General features: G+C 41.3%; 1 pseudogene; it reads left to right on the top strand.

Annotated features, from left to right (window-relative positions):
- Positions 1 to 4,438, top strand: part of LOC100966150 — a 58,174-nt pseudogene extending 53,736 nt beyond the window's left edge.
- Positions 4,439 to 8,640: the final 4,202 nt, after the last annotated feature.

The raw sequence follows: 8,640 nt of genomic DNA, 5'->3' as shown, positions 1-8,640 counted from the left end.
TCTGATCTAGAAATTGTTGTGGCTTTTTGCAATCCCTTTAATGCATTTGGGCCTAAGTTTCCCAGATGGAAACACAAAGGGCTAGAACCCAATTATCTTTAAACTTTATCAAGCTTTAACATTCTGAAAGGTTTCTCATCGTTCTTCCCCTTTTCCTAGTTTGTGCTTAAACTCTTCATTTTTTATTCCCTCCACCCTATCCTGGATAAGTTTCCCTGCTGTTTCTTGTCATCCTTGCCAAACAGGAGACACCTCCAGAGGTTGTCAGAAACACTACATAATTATCATCAATACCAGACAACAAGCCTTCATCATGGAGGGAAGTCTGAGCAAGCGTGAAGGCAACAGTCATTGAACTGAAATAAATGGACAAGCAGTATCACTAAGACCAAAAGGTGCATCACACTGGATTATTATCTTTGTTTTTTTTCCTTTTCTTTCTTGGTCATTTCTTTTTTTAATCTGTGAAAGTTCTAAGAATGTTTTACTCTAAAATATAGGGGGGCAGCACCTGTGGCTCACTGAGTAGGGTGCCAGCCTCATATACCGAGGGTGGTGGTTTCGAACCCAGCCCCAGCCAATCTGCAACAAAAAATACCAGGGTGTTGTGGTGGGCACCTGTAGTCCCAGCTACTTGGGAGGCTGAGGCAAGAGAATTGCCTAAGCCCAGGAGCTGGAGGTTGCTGTGAGCTGTGACACCACCGCACTCTACCAAGGGCAACAAAGTGAGACTCTGTCACTAAAATATATATGCATATATGACAAATCATAAAGGCTTCCTGGTTTCTCCCCCTCACCTCCTACCTTGAGAAGCACTAATAATTTTTAATGTACTGATTAGTTGGATCTACAGTGTGCCAGTAACCGCCAACATCCATGCTGCCAGTATCATCTTCTGCTTGTGCTTAAATATGTTGTGAAATATGTGTGTATATATATAAATATATATGAGCTTTTTTTTTCTGTTTCAGCTTTAAGGAGAAGTCAAAATTTTTCTGCTTATGCTAAAAAATCAAATGAGTGATGATTATAATTTTAAAGATAGAAATTACTTACCCTGGAGAGAACTAAATGTAGACGATTCTAAATTTAGTGTGGTTATTGTTATTCTTCTTCCATAAAAGAAAAAAGTCCTCATTGTTACTGAAATGAGTCTAAACACCAACTGTGGTCATTTTCAAGGGCTACAAGTGAGTTTTTGTTCAACACCAGCTATTTAGTTCAGATTACAGAAAGATAACGGAAGAAGAACAATGTAGCTTGTTGTTCAGCGAAAAGGAGTTTAAACTTGTGAAGGACAGTGAATTAGTCACACTTCAGAAAGGTGGGGATGAGAAAATATGAATTTATGGACCAGAATATTGCCACCATACACTACATTAGGTGCAGTAATCAAAGCGAGTATTATGGATTGCTATTATTTCCATGTCCTAAAAGCCTGGCAAGTGCATAAAGATGTTGGGCAATCTAGATGGAGGTTTAGAAAATGACTGTTTCTAAAACTAGGAAGGGTGAAATAAACTGGCACTTGTTAGGGCAAGTTAATGCAGTGGGAAGCCCAACAAAGCACATTTGGGGGTCTTAGCAGTGCTTGATCCACACTGTCCTGACTGTGTTTACCCTATCCAGTTACTACTCTGTAAAGCATGAGGTATCCAGGGCTCAGTGTCTATTAAAGGAACTCCAATCAAATCTAATGAACACATGAAATAAAAGAAAATTAAGAAAAAGATCACTGAACCCCGTGGTCTTATCTGCTACCTATATCTATGTGGAGTGTGGTGTATTTTAAAGTTGCTACTTTCTGACGCCTTGCAAAGCTTCAACATTTTAAAGTTGTCTGTGACCAAGCCTAGAGCTAACTTCTTAGACTTGGCAATTACCAATATATCTGCAATTTGTATGGAGGAAACAAAGGAAAAATGAAAAGACTAGTGATTTTTTTTCTATTTAAAAATACAAGAAAATACCTGTTCACTCGTTCATTGAATAAACAGTTATTAGGTATTTACATATTCTGTGAAATGTCCTAGGAAAAGGAGAGAAAATGTGGCACACAGTGTCACTCTTATGAAAGAATTTATAGTATCTAAGTTGAGAGGAGACAGATCTGTCAACCAAGAATTCAGTACAATGTGCTAAGAGTAAGCAATATTCACTTGTCCTGTAAGGTTATGTCCTGGGGAGGAGAGAAGGCCTGGTTGCTTGTCTTGAGCATTTCTCTGTCACTTGTTTTCTAAAGTGTCACTAGTAATTTGCAAAAACAAACCCATTGCAGACACTAACATTAGTGACTGATCTTTTGTTAGATTTTAGAATGTATTCAAGTTTATTTTTACATGCTTACTTGGGCTTACTTGTCTTCTGATATTTTCTGACATGGCAAATGTCTGAGCTAGCAGAAGGGGATTTAGGACCTTTACTCATCATTCCTATCTGTGACATTACCAGAACAAACTACTTTTAATAGCTGAGAGGAAGAGGGAAAAGCATACTATTCCAAAGATGAGATTTAACCTAATTTGCAATTTTATCCATGATAATTTTTTTATAAAGAGATAGGCAAGTATTACTAAACACACACACTGTGCTATAATTTTCTTTAATCTTTTGCAAAATGGGTTTTCTTTTGGAGAGAAGGTTTATTACATTCTGGACAGGAAAAAGAGACTATGTCACACTTGAAAGTGCTTATACTAGAGAAATTTCGAGACCCTGACTGATCCACAAGATTCAGGGTATGTATGCTATGGAAAGAAGTGCTATTTGTCATATTCAAGAGTTTGGGTTTCTCAATGAAAACATTTTAAGTAGGTCACTTATATGATCAGATCTGCATGTTAATCCAGTTCTTCTTTTGTATGGGTAGAATTTAGTTTTGTATGAGCTAAAAATGGCAGAAAAAAATAGAAATAAAGATGCATTTGCAATAGTTCCAGTCATAAATGAAAAGGCTTGGTGTTGATGTGGAGTGGGATAGGGGAGTGAATCCAGAAAGGAGGGGACAGATTTGAGATAGAGTATGATGGTAGAATGAATATACTGGTAACCAATTTATTCAGGTTTTTGCCTTTTAGGTTTGAGTTTTAAAGATCAAGATAGATGTTAGGAAACAAGACAATAGGTGAGGTTTAGAAAACTGTAGAGTTAGAGATACCTCTGAAATTGATGAAAGTGAAACATATAGATTTATATAAAACAGTCAGTGTTAAGGTATGAGGATAAGGATAGTGGTATTGGCTGGAGGAAATTGCTTGGGGGTTATGGCTTATAGGTGGAAATTTAAAAGATGTTTTTTTTTTCCTCAGAGAGGGCAAGTAAGAATGAACTCTGAGTAAACAGGTAACTTGAGAGGCTGGAAGAGAAAAATGATGTTTTGACCGACCTTGAGAAAGAGATCTGGGATTGGAGCAAAACTTGGAACAAATTAAAGAATGAGATTTTAAAGAAGAGAGAGATTTTCAGTAGTGACAATCAAACATAGCACAGAGGACAAGTTGAGACAAGACTTCAAAAGTGCCATTAGGGGTGGCACCTGTGGCTTAAAGGAGTAGGGTGCCAGCCCCATATACTGGAGGTGGCGGGTTCAAACCCAGCCTCGGCCAAAAAAAAAAAAAAAAGATTAAAAAAAAAGTGCCATTAGGACCTGCCAATTAGAAATTACTAATTACAATAGTGAGAGCAGTGTTATTTAAATGTTCTGGAAAGGGCAGGCAGCCGTGGAAGTGACAGCCCAAGAAGGCAGAACTGCAGCAGGACCCGTCCAGGGAGGCGCTGGGAGGAGGATGGGCGGGGCTGTGGGGGGTGACGGATGTGGGCGACGCGGGTGGTCCAGGCCGCAGCCGGTCCAGCCCACTCTCTGCTGGCCTAATGCCCCAACGGCACAGCCGCGGGTCTGCAGCTTTAGCGCAGCGCTGGAGCTGGGCCCGCATGGTGCATGGCACGGAGGCACGTACTTGGTGACCACCAGACAAACCCTAGGCCGGCAGCCCGAGCCTTTCCTCTGCCGCCTCTGCTGCCAGGAGGACCGGGAGCTGGACTCAGACAAGGATGAGATAGGGAATTTCTGATTGACAGGGACCCACCTGCTTTGGTCCTATCCTAAACTCCCTCCGCCATGGGAAAGTCACTACCAATGAGGGGCGGAAAAGGTGGACTGAAAGAAGCAGAGGGTTACAACATTGCGTCTCTATGTGACTGGTTAAGGAAAGGACAGGAACTTCACAAGGCCCTGGGAAGCACGTGTGCAGAGTCCTGCAGTCTCAAGCAGAGGAGCTCACCTCTACTATGTCTGATGGTTGGAAATTTGAACAGCTGATCAGCATTGGGTTTTCCTATAACTATGGAAATGAGAGAACTGAATAATTTTAACAATGGCATTGTCACAGAGCTGAGTGAAAAGACAAAGATTCTGCAGGAGAGAGGATTATGTATGTAAACTAAGAATCTGAAACACGAGAAATCCTAAATGTCCAGAGAGCAGTTTGAGGGCTTGCTGTGAAGCTCTCTCTTGCTCCTGTACAGTAACCGGGCTGCAGAGCTGAGCTGAGCCTGGCCCCTGAGTGGAGAAGTGTTCTGGTCAAAACCAAAGGAATCCCATCCTCACCCACAGAACTCCAAAGACAGATACAACATCTAGCTGCAGAATCCTTTGTCAGAAACTCGCTTTTGTTTCCTTAGCTAGTATTATAACAGATCTTGGCAACAGCAGCTGGACCAGGTGCTCAGTTGGAGCCTTTGGGGGATCTGGAGAAGTAAGCTCCTTGGAATGGCCTGTATTTTAAGGCAGCTGGAGCAAACAAATGTTGTCCCTGAGCTGTGCCATGGTTGCACTCTAGCGTGCCCCATGGGGCATTAGCAGTCTCTTCTCGGAACCCCGTCTTTTCTTCCTTCTTCACAGCCTCCCAATCATGCAGCAGATGCAGAGGGTTCTAGCTGCATTATCAATTATCAAATTGAGGTTTGGGGTAAAGCATAGAGTTGCCAGAGTGCCCCATATTCCTATGAGCAGAGCCTCTGTGAGGAGAGGGAAGATGCGGTATCCTTTATTGTGGTTGGAGGTTGGTGACCATTGCTCTAGATTCAGAGCACCCAGCTGCCACCACGTGGAGCTTTGCCTCAGTGGTCTCCAGCAGCCAGGACCCTCTGGCAAGCTTGTTTTCTTCCCAAGGGGAGATTTGAGACAAGGCAGCATCCTGTACTGAATCAGACAGAAGCAGTTGCTATAACTGTATCTGCAGCCTTTTCTAACCCTGTGTTCACCCTGTCTTCCTTCCCTGGCTTTTTAAAAGTGGACCAAAGATGAAGGAACTTTGTGGCCCTTCTGATAGCTTGCGGTGGGGAAGTCCGTTCCTTTGAAAGTTGTCAAATGTGTTATGTTGTATCTAAGAGTTGTAATTTCTGTGACTGTCTTTGAAAATGCCTTGAGTGAATGTGCAATATTTGTGTCTTTTCTAGGGTTCCTAGCCTGGACACACCTGTTCCACAGTGGTGTTAGTGACTCTGTGGCATCCATGTTTTGGGGGATTCAGTATTCGTTTGATCAGCGTGTAGGAAAGCCCTCCTTTGGGCTGTGACCACAGAGCTTGTGTCTGCACTTTCTCTCTAAATAAGTAGTCAGAGTCACTATTCTCTTGGTGAGTAGTCATGGAATGCAAAAGGGCCAGAGAATCTTTTTTCTTCCCTCTCTAGATAAACTTCACTGATGTGGCAAATGGTAATGGCAGAGGGGGAGATATCTCTGGGGATTGCCATGTCTCTAAAAGTCTTGTCAGGCAGGCACTATGGGGGCACCTTAACAGCTGGGGTTCTCTGTGCTCCACAGCTTGACTACTTACCAGGTGGGTGTAGGGTAGTAATTTCTAGAAATGACTCTAGGCTAAGCTGAGTGTCTTTTGAGCTTGTGACCTGACTCTGCCTGGATGGCTTAACTTTTCTCTAGTATTCTCATTCTTTTATTTATTTCTCTGTATCTGTAGAGTAATCTAGAATTATGTGCCTGGGGCTTTCTGCTCATATATCATGTCTACTCACCAACATGAGTATATATGTCAGTGCCTCAACATTCTGGCCCGTGCCTAGTATTTTTACAGCTATAAAATGTTAGATGAGCTTCTATCTGCAGTAAAAGCTAAAGGCAGCCACCCTTAAAGAGGCTTATGGGCATCCACCTTGTCAGATCTTTCAGGGAAAAAAAAAAGATTTGGGTAGAGTCAATGAAAAGTAGAGATAGCAGGGACAGCTGCCTGAGCAGACAGAGCAGGAGAGAGAACTTTGGAGGAGGTGCCCTTTGGCCAGACCAAATGAGCAACGTCAGTCTGACAAGGAGGAAAAGCAGCTTAACTTGGGGCCTTGCACCTAATCAGCTTCATTCAGGCCCTGTCCCCCTGCTTCCTGGGGCTTGTCCTAATGGTCAGCCAGGCTGGACTGATGCCTTGGCCCAAACCCCAGTTCCATTACCGAGTTCAGCCAGGAGGCCTGGAGGGCAGAGATTGGGAAAATGCCTCATGAGTAGACTGTTACGTCATTGCTCTTCTCAGGATCCCACAGCTGGCCCTGTGAAAAGACTGCTATTGACCCCAGCCATACATTCTGAGAAATAGACAGAAATGACATTTCTATTCTCTTGGAGGGAGGGTTAGTCTTGGTCAAGTTCCTTCCCCCCTGAACCCCAATGACAGGTGAATTGTTCCAATGCTCCAGGGGTCTGAGGATGATTCATTTAAGATCTCTGGGAGAAAATTTTACCCCAACCCTTTATGAACCAAGCTGGTGATCCTGCTTGAAAACCTTGTCCCTCTGGGAGAGACTGGCTGGCCAGAGAGGTCTGCACAGTGGCTTGAGGCTTTCATGTGGCCAGTGACCCACACTGTGCTGCTCAGTACTGCCAAATGGGGCATGTCTTGCCTTTTTCTTTGCCCCAGGCCTGAGACCTTAGGTGGTACTAACCAGGCCCAGGAACACCAAAACAGGATATTCATCAAAAAAATCTAATGGTGTGTGGTGGCCCAGTGCTGGTATTATCAGCTTCAGCTTCATGATACCTGGTCAGTTGATTACAGTGGATGTCTACTGCAACCAATCGGATTAAATGATAAAGATGCCTGTGATTAAGCAGCTGAGATTGGTCAATAGAGACAAGGCCAATCCTCTTGGAAGACAATGCCCAACCACGAATCTCACCAATAACCAACACAGTTCAAACTACAGAAACTGCCATCTTCACGGTAGCTTGTGTATGTCAGCAGCAAAGAAACCCGGATAGCAAGTGACAATTAAGTCGTAACAGGGTTTTTCCACAGTCTGCTGAGAACTGAGTATTTTTCCGTGCAAATAGTAATCCAAAACTGGGAGGAAGTGGTCGTCAGTTGGTGCAAGGTCTGGTGAATACAGCAGACAACAGAGGGTTTCCAAGTTCAGTTTCTGATCTGCATTTTTCCATATGCCAATGACTTCATTTTTCTTTCTGATTTTCCATATGGCAGTGACCTCTCTCAGAGTTCTTTCTTAGTCATTCTTTGAAATCTGTTTTATTTGTGTGCTCATTTATTCTTCACTTTGGTCTCTTAATGAAAGCTATCTTCTTGAGCCTACCTAGTCTGGGTAGGGAGATCATATCCCTAATTTGACCTTTATTATAAAGTGGGGTCACTATCTTGAACTGAGAAATCTTATTAGATCTTTGTTGATCAAAACCTTTTCTATTCTCGTATACATTTGGAATACAGAAGTTCTTATTGTTGGTTTTTTTTCCCCCCAGAACTATAAGACTGTGAATTTCTGGTTTTTTCATTGTCTTCATTTGTGTTTGAAATAGACATTTTTTGTGTGTGTGTATATAAAAAAAGCAAAACTGGAAATGTTTAGGTTATATATATATTATTATATATAAGATATATTAAATATATTTATATAAATATGAATGTATTATATTTATATAATATCTAAGTAATACTACTAATTTTTATATATGAATATTTATATTTAAATATATTTAATATATATTTATATAATATCTATTATATTATATATATAATTATAACCTGAATAACCTATAAATATATACATAACCTAAACCTTTCCAGTTTTCCTTTTTTTAACTTCTTTCCCTTAAACTGAAACTCAGTGGACTCTGGTTTGTGTTGCAGGAAACAATCTTATCAGATTTCTTGCTTATTCATAATATGCCATCTTTCTAGCCTCTGATGTTAGGATCCTAGCTACCTCATTTCTACTCTCATAACCCATTGAAAATTTTAGCTTTTGTTATAGAAGCACTTCACTTTATGATATAAATTCTGTATTATATACATTAGATAGAGCTAAAATCTCAGTGGATTAACTCAAGTAAAAGTTATTACTCATTAACATCAGAGTTCAATAAAGTCAGCAGTGGAGAACATCACTCTGTTAAGTCACTTGGGGGCTCAGGATTCTACCATATTGGAATTTTTCTTTTGTTATGATTACCATTTAGAGGTCAAAATGACCCCCACTCACAATTTGGTTTTGAGCTTCAGATCAGGACTGTTGATGCCACACATACACACACACCAGGAGACATTTTTTTAAAACTCATATAATAAGCATTTCTGTGGTGAGCAGAGAAGGCTCTTAAGTAGGTTGAAAAAAAGCTTTGAG

Source organism: Otolemur garnettii, unplaced genomic scaffold, assembly GCF_000181295.1.
Source record: "Otolemur garnettii isolate 467f Iridium unplaced genomic scaffold, OtoGar3 scaffold00072, whole genome shotgun sequence".
Taxonomy (NCBI): Eukaryota; Metazoa; Chordata; class Mammalia; order Primates; family Galagidae; genus Otolemur; species Otolemur garnettii.
This window is presented reverse-complemented; position numbering and strand designations above follow the sequence as displayed.